This window comes from Pteronotus mesoamericanus, unplaced genomic scaffold (assembly GCF_021234165.1).
Source record: "Pteronotus mesoamericanus isolate MK-2021 breed Mesoamerican mustached bat unplaced genomic scaffold, CSHL_Meso_final contig_94, whole genome shotgun sequence".
Classification (NCBI taxonomy): Eukaryota; Metazoa; Chordata; class Mammalia; order Chiroptera; family Mormoopidae; genus Pteronotus; species Pteronotus mesoamericanus.
This window is the reverse complement of record NW_026555285.1, coordinates 52,338,940-52,355,037: the sequence shown is the minus strand read 5'-3', so window position 1 is coordinate 52,355,037 and position 16,098 is coordinate 52,338,940. Positions and strand designations below refer to the sequence as shown.

At 56.6% G+C, this 16,098-nt stretch overlaps 1 protein-coding gene across 1 annotated transcript in view; it reads right to left on the bottom strand.

Moving 5' to 3' along the window:
* LOC129080987 (chromatin remodeling regulator CECR2) overlaps positions 1-16,098 on the bottom strand; it is an 89,607-nt gene that overhangs the window by 30,196 nt on the left and 43,313 nt on the right. The window lies entirely within an intron of this gene.

The window sequence follows — 16,098 nt, the reverse complement described above, 5'->3', positions numbered from 1 at the left end:
GCTGTTACGCATACTCACTGGTACAAACACCACCAACCACCTTGAGGCAGTGCAACAGCAAAAAAAGGCAGCTGGTGCGCCCTGGGACACGCTCAGACACAACACGCATTCTCTGCCTTTGGGAACCACTAACCCGCCCACAGCTGGGGGTCTTGTTCTTATATTAAGTTCCTAGCTCTTTCCTACATTCTAGTCAGAAGTTGTCCAGAAAAACAGACCCTACCGAGCGCAGACACCAAGGACTCTTCCTGGAGCAGACATGTGCTGGGCGCCCGCCCTGCGTGTGCGGTGATGCAGCGCTTCGTACACGCTGCGGAGCTTGGCGTAGTCGGGAGAGGGGACCGCACAAAGACACACGGACAGGAGTCCGCAACGGCGCCATGGGAGTCGGGGAGAAGGTGGCGACCCTGGCTTTTTCGCGGGGACGGCGGGGGCGCCTGAGGTGGAGGAGCCGAGATCTGACTCGGGGGCGGCGGGGCTCAGGCTGAAGGCCAGCCTTTCCCTGCAGGGCCGTGGGGACCCGCCCCAGCACGGGCAGAGGGACCATGAGGGTCATCTGCGGCCCGGCCTGAAACAGGAGCCCAGCGCCCGGGGTGCAAGGCAGGGGCGGCAGACTCCCCGCGCGAGGAGGAAGAGCAGGGGGAGGGGGGCACCTGGGCTCCGCAGCGACTGAAGTCAGCGAGGGGCGGGGGCGGCCCCAGCGGCTGCCGCGGGAGGGCCACGGCCAGGTGCAGGGCCAGGCGGCAGGGCTCTGGCGGTGCCGCAGCACAGGCCGCGCCCCACAGGCCGGGCCGGGGCTCCCACGACTCCCCCTCCCCCAGGCCAAGGCAGAGAAGCCAGGTCTGGAAAGGCCGTGCTGCCGCACTGTCCCCATGGCGCACAGACGGGACGCCTCCCTCCCCCTCGGTGCCGCCTGCGTAAGACTGGGCGCCAGGCCTCTGCCCGAGATGCGGTCCTGAGAGAAGGCAACAGCATCAGGGAAGAAACCCCCCCCCCCATTTTCCTCTGGGGCTGGGGGGCACCTATAACAGGAGCACAGCGGCCAGCCAACGGCAGACTAACCAACCCACCACAGGCGCGCACACGACAGAGACGCCCAGGCGAGGGAGGCCGTCCCAGCGCGTCTACGAGCGGGTGCGGGTGCGGGGAGGGAGCGATGGAGGAAGGGCTGAGACGGGAGCCACGCAGGCCGTTTCTGTGTGCGCCTGTTTGCGTTCCCCACGATCTGCCCTGCAACTGGGGTGGGGCCTGGGGCAGAGCAGCCATTCACAGGCATCCTAACAGCAAAGGACACGGAGGCGGTGCCGTGCAGGTGGTGTCAGCTGTACGAGGCAAAGGGACACGCCACAGAGGCACGGGGGCGGGGAGGCTGCCAGGGGCCACGTGGGCGAGGGTGGGCCTCCTCGTACGGGCGGTCGAGTGTGGGGCGAGAGTTTCAACAGCAAACGCAGGGGGTGGGGGATCCTGCAGGGGGGCCCACAGCAGACTCCTCGAACCACAGGCAGCCGTCCGCACAGACGCACACGGCCGGGGCGCCCCCGCCGGAAGGCAGAAGGGCTGCAGCACACGAAGCCGCAGCTGAGGGGCGGTGGGGGGTTGAGAACACTCGGAAGATTAATAAACACTGTTAACGAGTGGGAGACAGAAACGCAATCACCGACAGTGGCGACACGAGGCCCAAGACCGAAAGCCCGTTCATCAAAAACACCCGCGTTACTCGGCGATCACCCCCCGCGGGTGCGGGCCAAGCCCGGCTGTCACTGCGGATGGAGTTTGCGTCCCTGCCCCCACCTGCGACCTGCTGGGATGCGCCGCAGAATTAAACGTGACCCTGACACCCAGGAAGCCGCCCGCCGGCCTCAGCCCAGGGCCAGCACCCCTGGCGAGGAGAGCAGATCCCTTGCTCCTCAGAAGTCAGTCATTGCTACCAATAAATCCTCTTAAAAACCAAGAAACACGTGAAGACATGTCATGAAATTTCTGGTCCAAGTGGTCTCCAAACAGTATCAACTGTCAACATCGGTCTTATTGTTGCCGAGCAGCCGAGTAGAAAGAATCACAGACAACGAGAGTCTGAAGCAAAACCTTCAATGACACAGTAAAAACGAAGGCCTAGGAAGGTCAAGCGTGGCACGGCCAAAGAGGAAACGTCCTTAAGGCCACGTTTTATTTACATGTAAATAACGAATTTTCCAGACTGAAGATACTGATATTTTGTTAACCTGGGGCAGTTGGCCCAAATCAAAATTAGTAAATTAAATCTATGGATTCTTTCAAAGTCTAAGAACGAGTTACCTTAAACACACGCCTTATAGCTGAATTACTAAGTCCTAACGAGAGTGTATTAAGTCTAAGGCACCTGACTGTGTGTCTGGGCCTCCAGCAGCAACCACGGGGCCGGGGGCAGAAGGCTGCGGCGGAGAAGCCGCGTCATGACAGCCTTCTGCGTCGCTCGGCGCGGACACTCTTTTCACAGATGATGGTGTTACTTATAAGTGAATGAGAGACGTGAAACATCCACAGACCAATGACGAGATGTGTTGTAACCCAAGAACTATGACTGATGAAGTCTGGGCATCTGAGGTTTAAAAAAGGAGAAAGAAGTTGCGGCACTACACGTTCTGCCGGCCTCAGGACCAAGGTTTAGCTGGCAATTCAACTCCGGTTTCTTAACACTATCAGCAGAAACTGGGGGCTAACGTCCCTACCGCAATTTGAAAAACTATTATAAACGACCTGTCCAAAGACGTTACCCACGGTCTGTCCAGCTGGGGCGGGGGGGGGGGGGGCGCTGGCCTGGCCGGCGTTTCTCCCCAGCGACCCTGCGACACGCCCACGGGCAGCGCCGGCAGCCAGGAGGCCAGGGCTCGGAAGGTGCTGGGCTGGCTCTTCCCGGAGCCCCCTCTCAGGGGACACAAGCCCTGAGAGGAGCTCTGTGTCACCGGTAAATACCGTCCTTCAGTCCCTTGCCTCCCATTTCACTGATGGAACACAGAAACTCATCGTCAGTAAGAAAATGGGTCTCAAAATGCTAAGTTGCTTTTAGAAATGTACATACTATGCTTAGTACATCAGAAACTACCTAGCTAACCCACCAAAACACTAAGCAGGACCAGGGCAAGCCCTCAGGCAACAGTCCGTGAGCTTCCAGCACGGACCAGGCAGGCCGGAAACGAGGCCCAGGTGCTGAGCCCCCCCCCCCCCCGCCGCCCCCGGGCACAGCCTCTCCTGCATCCCCCCAGCCACGACCGCTGACCCCTGTGCGGACCGGGCTGGCGCGTGGACCACGGGCACCCTCCCAGGCCCCAGCGTCACCGCCCTCTGGGGGGCGCTGGTCAGGAGCGTTGCAGAAGGGCCTCAGAGGAGGAGAGAGAAGAGAAAGCAGTTCTATTCCTGCTGAACAAAAGACCTCGCTATCAGTTAAACATTTTTCACTTAAATGGGGACAGAGCCAGATTTGCAAGAAGCAAAATGTTCTGGGGAGTCTGTTTCACAACAGTCGAGCCAGTAAGAACTCCAGAGAATCACTTGGAAGCACAGGTTATTCAAAGCCTCCCACCCCCGCCCTTGAGCGGAGCCAGGCCTTAGACCAGGGCAGTGGGCCATGCCCTTCCGAACTGCCCCCCACCCCCCTCCTTTCTGCATTTCCTTTTCACTGTGAGCAGCAAGCTGTGAGCAGGAGCCTGAACTTTGCCAAGAGAGCCGGCCAATGGGCACGGTGACGGGGGCCGGCCCCCCGCACGGGGCCCTGACGGCGGCTGGGGAGTCGCAGGGCTAGTCCTGCAGCAGCTGTGTCACAGCTCGTTAGGGACAAGTCCCGGTGACATCGCCCGCGTCCCCCGCCCCCCACCCCCCGCTCCAGAGCAAGCAGAGGCTGCTGGGAAAGGACTCAGGACCCAGCAAGGGGATGACTCCAAACTGGGCCAGGCGGGGGAGGGGGGGTCTTTGGTTCATGTCTCGAAAGACACCTACAGGCCTTCACTCAAAAAATTCCCATCTGTCTAATCAACAAAGATAATTTCCAGACTTAAAGTCTTTATAAAAAAAGAAATTAGTAATATCCTATTTATTCATTTTAGAGAGAGGGGAAGGGAGGGAGAAAGAGTGGGAGAGAAACATCCCTGTGTGGCTGCCTCTCAAGCGCCCCCTGCTGGGGACCTGGCCCGAAACCCAGCCACATGCCCCAACCGGGAATCGAACCGGCCACTCCTGCTTCGCAGGCCAGCGCTACATCCGCTGAGCCACACCAGCCAGGGCAGAATATTACTAATTTCTTTCATGTTCTATCCCCTTAACACCTTTTCTTAAAAACAACTCTTATTGCTTGATGCACTTCTAGTTCCTGTATCTTTTGCTAAAAATAATGCTAAAGATAATGCTATTTCCAAATTAGAGTAAAGATCACTCATTTCTACTACTGCCACCCAAGCACAATTCCTTTGTGTTTACTTAAGGGAGCAAATAGAGGCATAAAGTCAAATATGTTACATTTGATTTTAGAAGGGCACCAATCTTCTTACTTTACACAAGAACCAACTCAGCAGTGATGGGGCTCAGGCCTCAGGCCAGAACTGCTCACAGGCGGGGCATGGAGCCGCCCAGCTGCTGCCAGGAAGGCCCGGCGTCAGAAGGACAGGCCCGCAGGCCCCCAGGGGCCCCTGGAGTTGGGCAGCTGATGCCTCCAACTCGGTATAAATTAATGTGATCCCGGGGGCCTGCCCGGGCCAATTTAGACTGTAAAGGAGGAGTCGGCTCAAGTGGGTACAGTGGCGAGGCTCCCCAAAGGCCGCAGGTCCGCGCTGCGGCTCCCCGCAGCGTCCCTGGCCCACCTGGGTACGGACGCAGCTGCGCCGCGCGGCCGGCTGGGGACCAGCGGAGAGGAGCCCCAGCCACGCCGCGCGTGGGACGGCCGCCACCATCCGGTCCCCTGGAAAACACTGACCACCCCAGAGAGGGCGAACCTGCACGCATGCGAGGTTCTGCGAAGGTGTAAGTTACCAAAGCGGCCCCCGAGGGAGTAAAAGGCTGAGAAGTTCCAAGGCGACGCTCAAGTCTCGGAGCGACCCCCCAGCACTGCTCCTCCGCCAGGCCGGCGTGGGGCGCGCACAGCCGCCCGGCTGCGTGGACGGGGAACCCATGCGGGCGGGCCCTCCTCTCGGGCGACGTCCTCAGCGCCGCAACTGCGGAGCCACACGGTGGAAACGGCGTGGCTTCCCAGACTCGGCTTCACTCTGATTTCTTGTCACTGCAGGGGCTTAGGGAAATGCCCCCCGCCCGCAGTTTTATTCAATGTACTGGGGTGACCCTGGTTAAGGCAATTATACAGGTTTCAGTGCAGCTTAGGACGACATCAACATGAATTTTATCCACATGAATTTTAAAAATAACAGGAGACTTCATCAGAAGGCGCGCCTGTCTGGAGCTCCTTCAGACTGTCACCCGCCGCCACAGGTGCGCCTGCGTCCTCGGCCGCTGGGACTCGCCCGGATTAGCTGGGAGCTATTTCAGGCGCCGAGAGCCCCTGTGGACCAGGCAGCGCTTCTGAACAGACAAGAACGGTCGAGTCGGGCAGGCCAATGGGACATGGTGTTCAGGACACATCACAGGGACCGAGGCTGGAGGGTGACGAGGCCCAACCTAGTCCCAGGAGGAAGCGAGGGGCCGATGACGGAAGGGTGATAGCAGAAATGGAGGGGGGGGATTCAAGAGCAGCGTGAACGCGGTTCTACAACTAACACTGTGCGTGGAAGAGAAGAAAAAGGGAGTTTTGGGCCAGCACGTTCGCAGGTGAATGGAAGTGAGGGTGACTTCAGCGGAATGGGGGGGTCGGGGCGGTGAATCGGCTCAAAACACGCGCCTGGGAGTGCTGTTCCCGCCCTCCCGGGCCCTGTTGCCTGCGGGCGACGACAGAAATGCGCACACAGAGGTTCACGTAACTCCCACGCGTGCCGGGGCAGGCGCTGGGCCCTCCTGGGGGGACGATCCAGGCCGTTCAACACGCGCGCCGTGGACTGGGACGGGGCACAAGTGGAGGCACATCCCGGGCGCTCCCGCAAACAGGCACTGAGCAGGCTTTCGTCAGGCCCTGGGGACGCGAGCGGACAGCGAGAGTGCCATCCTCAAGTGACACGAGAGGTAGGAGGGGGCAGGATTCTGCCAACGTGCAGCGCAGAGCGGCTGCCGCTGCCGCGGGCTCCGGCCGAGGGGAGCGAGGCGCGCGGCGCGGCCCCGGGAAAGGGCAGGCCGCCCAGAGGCGCGAAGGCTACCCAGCAGCCCCTGCGGCCGCCCGCGCCTGCGCAGGAGGCATGGCGGGCCCTGAGGGGCGGAGGGAAACGGGCGCGGCGGCCGGACGAACGTCTGAAATGCGGGAAGGGCAACCAGCAGAAGAAACCTGGTAAGGCAGGGCGACTAGGGGCCACCGGCGAGTGACTGGACCGGGGAGTCCCGTGTGCCCTGGCGGGCGGCCCCATGGGGTGGAGCGTGTCCTGCGCACCTGCGCGGGACCCACCCAGAGCTGGCTGGGTGCGAGGCCACCCGTGGGTGTTTCTCTGTCTCCAAAATCGGTAGGCGACACATCCTCAGGTGAGAATTAAAAAAAAAAACAAGTCGCATGAGTCACTTTTTAAAAATGTTATCATGGAAAAGGAGCAGCTGTGAGGCCTGCTGGGAGCGCGGTCCAAGACGAGGGGCTGGAGGGGCTCACGGGCCAACCCCACGGAGACTGACGCCGTCTTGGGGCAAAGCCTGTTCCCCGGGGGGCTGGGGGGCCGCTCCCCCGCCCCGGCCCCTCCTCGCGGCGGCTCGCTCGCGGTTAGGGAGGTGGCCCGTGGCAATGGCAGGAGTGAACATGACGACCCACCCCAGCTTCACAAAGAAGTGTCGTTCTGAGACCCGGAGCCTAACGACAGCGCTCAGTTTTTGAAACAACGAAGCTGGGCACCGAGCGACTCACCCGGAGGGCAGCGGCGCCACGGGCGGGCCTCACTGCCGGGGAGGGAAGCCGAGCCAATGCTCTCCCAACAGCTATCGTGAGCGCGCCTGCTTCTGTTACAAGACGCGCTCGCTCAACTGTCTTATTTTAAGATAACGGCAATTAGGCAAGAGACAACAGCCTGAAACAACCTCAGCGGACGCTAGATTTAGATCCTCACAGATGCCACTTGATTCCACCCGTTCTACAAGGAGACAAAAAACACTTCACAAGGATTCCGCGACTGCTCTGGGGTGTGGTATCAATGACGAGTGTTGGCTGTCATTGTAACAATCACTGTTACTGCAAGTGTGCACCCACAGAGCAACTGAAAACCCGACAATCCCATTACAGGACCAGGGACTTGTGACTTGGGATACATTTTCAGAAAACGGCATCTAAAGTAGATTCAAAAAATTAAGACAGGAGTGAGGGTGAAGTGCTCTAGAAAACTCTGAGTTCAAAAGTGGTTCGCATGGTGATAAATTATTTTTTTGGAAATAAGGACAAGGAAAAGGCAATTACTTCTAAATTTGAAAGTTCAAATGCTTATGTAAATATCTCTAACATTTTCCAAATAGAAACGATTATTTCATCTCTGTCACTGAATGTTCGCACAGACTCGCCCTGGCGGTAGCACAGGCAGAGCACCGTCCCTCCGCGTCCAGGCACATACAGAAGCGACCGGCGAGTACAAACGTGGACCACCACATCACTCTCAGTGTCGATTTTTTAAAAGTCTGTACCTGCTATGATCAAGTCAGTGCTCCCCAAAAGTTTCACTGCATCACCTCCTTGGGAAGATGGGGCACCGCTGAAGTTTAAGCACATGTGGCAGCTTTCACCTGTCACTACCACTAGAAAAGGGACCTTTTCAGTCACAGTAACACATGCAAGTTTTCACTGACTCCGGCCCTTCCCTCTCTCCCAAAGCGAACCACCCTTCATTAGGGAAGAGACCAAAACAGTCTGGGAAAAGGGGAAGTTACAGAGAGGAACATTTTACGGTGGTCCCACGTCTTCTGAAAGGGCTCCTAACTCAGTTCCTTACATTCCGACTCAACTTCCAGGCAGGTAGGTACCGCGGCCGCCCCCCGCCCCCCGCCATACTCCCCAGCCACTGCCGCCGCCCTCCAGCCCTCCAGCTCCCTCGGCCTGTCTACAAGGCTCCTTTGTCATTCCCAGAGCTCCCCTCTCTGCTTGCTTTCCCTTTCTTCCTCCCTCATCTTCCCCCAAAGAACAAAACAACAGAAACCTTGCATTCTTTTTTGACCAAGTGGACTAGTAAAATAAATAATGTAATATTTCCCAATTAGGTTTTTATCAGCATCTGTAGTGGGAAATGTCAACCTCACAGCAGGAAGGAGCCAAAAGATAACCAAGGGAAAAAACAAAACAACCACCACCACAACAAAAACAAAAACCTGGTGAGGGTCCTTGAGACACAGGCAAAGGACTTAGGATTTGAGTGAAGATTTTGACACAAACAACATGGAGGATAGAGTTGTAACACAGGCAGAAGATGAGGAAGTGGAAGGAACAAAACCAAGAAACAGGGCTGCCAGGTGCCTGCAACAAAAATACGACACACACGCTTTGGAGAATGTTGCGATGTTTCGAGGACACCTACGTACAGAAACCAGCCAGGAGAGTGGAAACCTGCTGGGCCGCATGGGCTCATATGTCTCCATAGGACTTTCACTCCTCTAAAGTGCAATGAGCATAAAATGAACGTCAGGAGTTACCAAAACGGCTGAAGGCAGGTGCGGCAGGCCAGGTCTGTGTCACAGCTGTGCACGCCCTTCAGGTAGACGCAGCCAAGCTAGACTGCGGTATACAGTCACTTCTCCAACAGCTCAAATTTTTAAAAAATTACGTAAATACCTTTTAAAACTCCACGATGGTCAAGAAATTTCATTGGCTCGCCTTAAGCAATGAAACTCCTGATTAATTATTTGCCTCGAATTGATGATACAGTAGTTCATTTATAGTGAAACTGCACTAAAATGACTGAACCATAGGGACGGTAAAAAAAAAAAAACTGTGCAAAATATTATCACCAATATTACTGATGCAAACATTATCATTCCCGCCACGCTACTGTAATCTAGTCACATCCAATGAACGGTCCTCAGCACCATGCGGGACCTACAGTCCTCATGGAATCCACTGAATCCGGCCCCTCGGGCCTCGGAGCTCGTCCTCACGCACTGGCACTCCCTTTCTCTGTCTGGGCTGGCCCCTGCTCTCCCCAATTTCGACGTGAGAGGACACCACTGGGCTCAGCCACTTAACGGGCTGTCCCTCTTCCCTGTCCTTCAGTTCCGCGGCCTTAGAGCTCTCCCACTGCTCAGACTTCCGAGGCTGGCTTAGCCAGCTGGGCAAGTCCCTGCTGAGGGTCCAGCAGGCCAGGCAGTTTACCAGAACCTCCTCGCGCTGCCCCCACGCAGACCCCCCCCATCTCAACAGTGGCGCTTTCTTCCGGGCGCTCCAGGGAGCCTGTCTCGTTCACTCTCCACCGTCTCAGAACCAAGTGCCAGCGGGTACCCCGGCTGTCAGGCTGCACCTGGACAGCCCCCGTGGACAGCCAGTCACATCCACTGCCCATTCTTGCTCACGCTGGCCGGTCACGCCAGCCCGCGTCCCCTGCAGCCTCGGACGCTGCCCCTGCCCTTCCTGCTTCTGCCTCCCCAGTGCCCGTGCCTCTGCCCTCTCACTGCCCTGCGTCCTCGTCCCTCTCCAGCCACCGCTTCGACGGGCATTTATCTTCTCCACCGCCGCGGCGGCACTGGCCCCTGCAGGCGCTCTGCTGGCTGGTTGTGGCGCTGTCCCCCGAACAGCACTGCCTTCTTCGCAAGCCAAGATCCCACAGTAAAACTGTGAAAGCGGCCAAGTCCTCCCAGTATATGGGCAAACAATTAAAATGACAGATGTCGAGAAGCATTATTGGACTAACAGAGCATTTGAAACCTTTTATACATACACTGAAGTTTGGTATAAAGTAACTTAACAATTACCTAGATCTGTGAAGACTATTTTCTTCAAAAATTCAATCTGAAAATATTCACCAACACAGCAAACACAGGAGCTGCAATGAGGGGCCACAAAGCCCACGGAGGACAGAGACGCAGACTGCAGAGGGGCAAGACTTGGGGGGCCCAGCAGTGTTGAGGGCCCCCCCGATCCCGCCCCACCTCCGTCTGTCCCCGAGGGACAGGCGGGTGACCAGCACTGCCCACCTGCACCCCCGCGGGCATCCCATGCAACCACACTGGCTGCCAGGCTAGCCCTGCACCAGCCCTGCATCTGTACCTCGACGTGTGAGCGAGACGCCCCCAAGGACCATGCACTGCGCACTCACAGGGCAGGGTCGCCACTCCAGCCCCTGAAACGATCTGGCTTCTCTTGTCAGTGTTCTCTCCTGCTGAGACTGAGACTGCAGGCAAAACCAACCAGGTAGCTTTCGGGTTTGGAGCCACCCGCCCTCCCTCTCCAACCACAGACAAGCAAGGTGCATCTACAAGGAAAGTGGGCTTTCCGCACAGTCTGGTTGGGGCGTTTTCCTGGGCAAACTGCCAGCCGGAGACCCTGACAGACCTCCACTAGGCAGAGGCTGCTGGTGGTGCTTACCTGGGCCAGCCAACCTTCTGGTAAGGAAGGCCCCACGCCCAGCACCCAGGCACTGTAGGAGGGAGGCAGCAGCTCTCAAAGGCAGGTGGATGGAAATGGGAGCCTGGCCCAGAGCAGGAGGCGCAGGGGCGGGTCCCCCGCTTGTCTGTCAGTCCCAGGCACAGGTCAGCTAACCGTGCTTGAAAAATCCTCTCTCAACAGAGGATCAGGAAACAATTTTTTAAAAACTCACCACTGCTTTAGATTAGTGGGACTCTTAACATGTCAGTAGGCCGGGGGCACAATCAGTTGCTCTACACTCAGAGGGAGAACAGACTGCAATCAGCACCCAAAATCAGCTTTCTGCAGGGCACGCTGCAGGGGTTCTGCTTCTGCACACGTTCAGCAGCTACAGAACCGGTGGGCCCGGGTGGGCTGTCAGGCGAGTCTTTCCTGCTGGGAACTGAGAAGCAACAAGGACTAATGTCAGTCAGCAAGGAGCGTAGCTTTCCCCAAACAGGTCTCCAGGATGTGGCCGAAGGCCAACTACGATGAAACCAAACCTGTCGATCACACCCTGCGAGTTTCTGGGGAAGGTGGGAGGCTGCCAGCACTGAGGAGATGTAGACATGACCGAATCCCAGGCAGGGACATGCAGGACTTGGTTCAAGTGTGAGGTGCTCCCCCAAGAAATGAAGTCTGGGTTTGTGGAAGTGAAACCTGGGACATGAAACATAAAAGGTAGCAAAGCAGACAGTTTAAGACAGTGATTCAACTCCCAGGCCGCTGATTAAGATAGTAAGAGCGACTAGTATGTGACAAGAGACAGACTCTGTGTGAACTCTTAGCCTGTCTGCGTCCAGACCTGACGACCCAAAGCTTCAGACGCAGGTGAGGGACTAGGAGAGCTGACTGGGCAGGAAGCTGGACCCCAAACCAAGACACTTGGTCCCTGGCCAAACGCGAATGCCGCACTAACAGTCTTCACTCCCTCTCACGGGTCCAAAACGAGGGAGGACATCTCCAAGAAGACTCCAAGTTCAAGTATGAACAGGGACACGTCAAGGGCGAGGAGCTCCTGAAGGCGCAGGCTGCCGTCCAGGATGGAGGCAAAGGGGGCATCTCTAAAATAAGTCAGTGCATCACACACACATGCGCGACCTGAGGAACTCCGGAAGTGAGTGGGAACTGTAAGAGTAAGAGGCAACTGGCCCTGCCCAGAAGTGCTGTGTCCTGGCTGATAAAGGGGTGCCACCGCAGGATGTCGCTGGGCTGCAAGGGGCAGCCAGGCCCCCGCTGCTGGGCACGGCAGGCACAGTGACTCAAGGGAGAGGCGAGGATGTCCCACAGCAGATGAGTAAGAGTCAGGGACGTCAGTGCCAACTCACGTCCAGTCCCACTCTACGCGGCTTCCTGTACACACACATCTTGCTCCGTCTGCTGGGAGGCCCAGAGCAGAGCCCACCTCGCACCAAAACCTCGGTATCCAACAGAAGGGACCAGGGCTCCTGGGAGGAATGGGTGCTCGCAAGGCTCGGGCAGGCCGTGCACAAGGTCAGCCGACAACCAGGGCTGTGCGCTGACGGGGAATCGAACCGGCGACCCTGTGGGTCACAGGCCGGCACTCCGTCCGCTGAGCCACACCAGCCAGCGCTCAGTTGGTTTCTTTAAAAAGTGATACAATGGTAATGACAACTTAATGGCATTTTCACAAAGTTACAGGTCACCACTATTCAAACTGCACACCTCTGAAGTTCCTGAAGTTCCTGCACTGAGATTGTTCTGTCCCTCTGAAAACTTTTGAAGTGGAGCACCTAACACTGGGACAGGCACATGAAGAAGAGCACAAACCGGAGCCCCCAGAAATCAGTTCCTTGGTTCTGGGTCAGGTGGCGATGCAGGGGGATGCGGTACTCCGAACGTCCCAGAACCACATCAGAATCACAGCCAACACAGCACTGCCCGAGGCCTCGCTGAACAGAAGTCCTGCGACGAAGGATTTGAAGCGGCAGGCACGTCGAGGCGGGCAGGAGGGGCAGATGACGGACCGGCCGGTCCCACACCCACGTGTGGCAGGTGGCAGGGATAGCTCGGCTGCACAGGACGCCCTGAGGAACGAGGGGCCCGGCCCCCAGCCCAGGGCTCTAGGGCAGGGAAAGGTCCCCATAACTTTCCGGCTGTGAAAACCAGTGTCGGTGGAGGCCGAGTGGGACGGAGGCTGAGTGAGTGGAGTCCCGGGCGGCTCCTCTTAAAGGGCTTGAGCACAGGACTTGCTTGGGCCCCCTCCCCCAAGCCCCAGCGCTGGGGCAGCGGCTCAAAAGGCACCCGGGACCCACGGGAGGGACCCACGGGAGGAACCGAGGCGTCAGACGTCAGGGCGAGAGCCGGCTTTCTCCCAGACGAAGTGCTGGCAGAGGCCACTGCTCCCTCCCTGGGCTCCCCTATCACGAAGCCGCAGGCGGCCCCCACACCCGCGTCCCCACCAACCTGGCTGCCACTGTTTGTCCCGCCCTGGTGTCACCCTAAGGCCCCGCCCCCATCCAACTTGTGGGCCCACCCAGATGTTTCTAGCGGCCTTTCCGTACAGCGGGCCTCTGTACCCCCTACCTCTTGCTGAGTGGCTTCAGGCCTGGCTCCAGCAGCAGCCGGCTGTGGTTCACTGGTCTCTCCCGGGCACCTCTGAGCCCAGCACAAGGAGCAGCCACCTGCAGATGGCTTTGTAGCTCATCCCAGGCGGACCCAGGCAGGGCACAGGTGGGAGATACCTCAGTCTGCACCTCCTAGGAGGCCTCGGAGTCGGCACACCCAGGAGACAGCTTCACACGATGCCGAAGTACCACCCAGCCACCTCGACAAGAGACGCACTCCAGGGGTGGACTCCGCAGGCACCAGCACCCCCTCAAGTGAGTCCTGCTCCTTGGGGTCGGCCACTGCACAGCTGAACCTCCACGGTAACGGCAGCCAGTCCGTTTAATCCCAAACTGACAGGCTTGGGATTAAATCTCTCCCAGTGACGTGTCAATGGCAACCGAGGCTCAACTGCAACAGCAGGATACCGAGCCCACGGGAGGCGGGAAGTGAGGCACACTTGGAGCACCCAGTTGGGGTGAACAAGGAGGCTGTGCCTCTGGGCAGACCCTGCAGGACACCTGGCACATAAGGCCCCTCTAGCAAGCCCGAGAGATAAGCTCTGCCTAATACACAGAAACAAACACCGGAGGCTGCCCAAATGAGGAGGGGGAAGAAGTGTGTCCCAAATGAAAGAAAAGAATAAAGCTCCAGAGAAAGAACTAAGTAAAACGGAGACAAGCAGGTGACCTGCAGCAGAGTTCACAGCACTGCTTGCCAAGATGCTCAAGGGACTTAGGGGAAGAAGAACTTAGTGAGAACCTCAGTGAGGTAGAAAACATAAAAAACAGAGGGGAAAACCATAAAAAAGAAACAGTAAGAAATGAAGAGAACTCTAAATGAGATGAAAAATATGACACAGGGAATCAACAGGAGAGTAGATGAAGCAGAAGATCAAACCAGCGATTTGAAAGACAAGAAAGCAGAAGACACGCAATCAGAAAAGCAATTACAAAAAAAAAAAAAAAAAAAGGGCATCATGCCAGGAGCCTCTGAGGTAACTTCAAGTGCACCAACGTCACATCATGGGGGTGCCGGAAGGAGAGCCGAGAGCACGAGGGATTGGAAACCCATTTGGAAAAAAGTGATGGAAAACTTAACCTCACCTCATGAAAGAAACAGACACACAAGTCCAAGAAATACAGTGTCCCAAACCAGGTGAACCCAAGGAGGCCCACACCAAAACACACTGTAATTAAAATGCCAAAGCTTAAAGACAAAGAGTCGTAAAAGTGCCAAGAGTGAGTAAAGCAGTTCGTTACCCACAGGGGAGCTCCCGTAAGACTGTCAGGTGTTTTCTCAACAAACTTTGCCAGAGGCCAGAGACATTCAAAGGGATAAAAAGCAGGGCAGGGACCTACAACCAAGATGACTCCACCCAGCAAAACTATCATTTAGAATCGAAGGACAGTTAAAGAGCTTCCCAGACCAGAAAAAGCTAAAGAAGTTCATCACAACCAAACCAGCATTACATGAGATGTTAAAGGGTCTTCTTTAAGAAAATGGAGGAAAAGATAAGGTCAAACGTGATGTAGATTCTACTAAACCTAGTTTTCCAAGAGTAAGGATTTGTAGATGCCATGAAGGCCAGCAGCACAGCCGGAGGGGTAGCTAGTGGGAAGATTCTAAAAAGCTGGAGCAGTTAGCGGGAAAGGGAGTTTTCATTTGGAGCAACGGGTGAGAAAGGCGTGTCACTTCGCACAGCTAGTGAGAAAGGGAGGTGTCCTGATAAGGAGAGGCCTTTAGAAGGAAAGGAGAGGAAAGGCAGGGCTTCAGAGATGTGGCTGCAGCAGCAGGGACACAGAGGGGCTGCCGCCCCGAGAAGCTGGGCTTTTGGTCACTGTTCAACACATGTGATTAGAGGCCGGGCACTTTAATTTGAGCCAATCAGGATTCGGCCACAAAGATGTCATTAAAGGAAGAAAAGCACAGAGTTGTGTGCCCTTTCATTTTCCAGGGAGTTGGCAGATGAGGGGGGACCCGCCACGGCTGCCCACTTCCCTCCTTGTCATCTGCAGGCCACAAGCCAGAGCAGGAGTCCAAAGCTCGGACTCTCAGCTGGACAACTCTGGTCCCTAGGCCTGGCGCCTCCACTACTGGACTGCGTAACTGTGGGGGAGTTAATTATCCTAAACCTGTTTTCTTATCTGGAACTTGGGAACATCCCTCCCATACGGCTGTTCTAAGAAATGTATGAGATCACAGGCGCATACTGTCAGTGGGTAGCAGAGTGCTCAATGTGTGAACTGTTGCTCCACTGTCCCCACCTGCCCCTGTGGCTCTTGTCCAGGCCCATCAACCCTTCCCTGGCAGGCTCACTGCACAGCCAGCCCTGCCAGCTCCCTCTGGAAGCTGGCTCTCGGGGTTCCTAGGTGTGCTCTATTCAAATGCGAGTTGATACTGGGGTGATACAGAAATATTGCCGATTCTCAGGTATCTTTTAAAGAGACTTTTAAGCACTAGCTGTTATAACTTTCCAATAAAAACCCAAAGCATTTTAAAGAAAACTCAGAAAATAAGTGTGGACAAGGCTGTGGAGAAATCAGGGCCCTCGGCTCTGATGGAAGGTGGGACTCAAACACCTGTACACCCATGTTCATAGCAGCTTTGCTCACGGTCGCCAAAAGGCAAATCAACCCAAATGCCCATCGGCGAACAAACGTGGTGTCCATACAATGGATACTATTCAGCCATAAAAGAGGAGGGTTCTGACACAGGCTCCAACTTGATATTAGGCTATAAAGTGACATAAGCCAGAAACAAAAGGACAGACATGGTAGGACAGACTCACTGAGACAGGGCGCAAAGCGCGGCTGCCAGGGGCCGCGGTGCAGTGGCGGCAGGTCCCGGTGCAAACACCTGGGGTGAGGGCGGGGGTGGCAGGGCAGCAG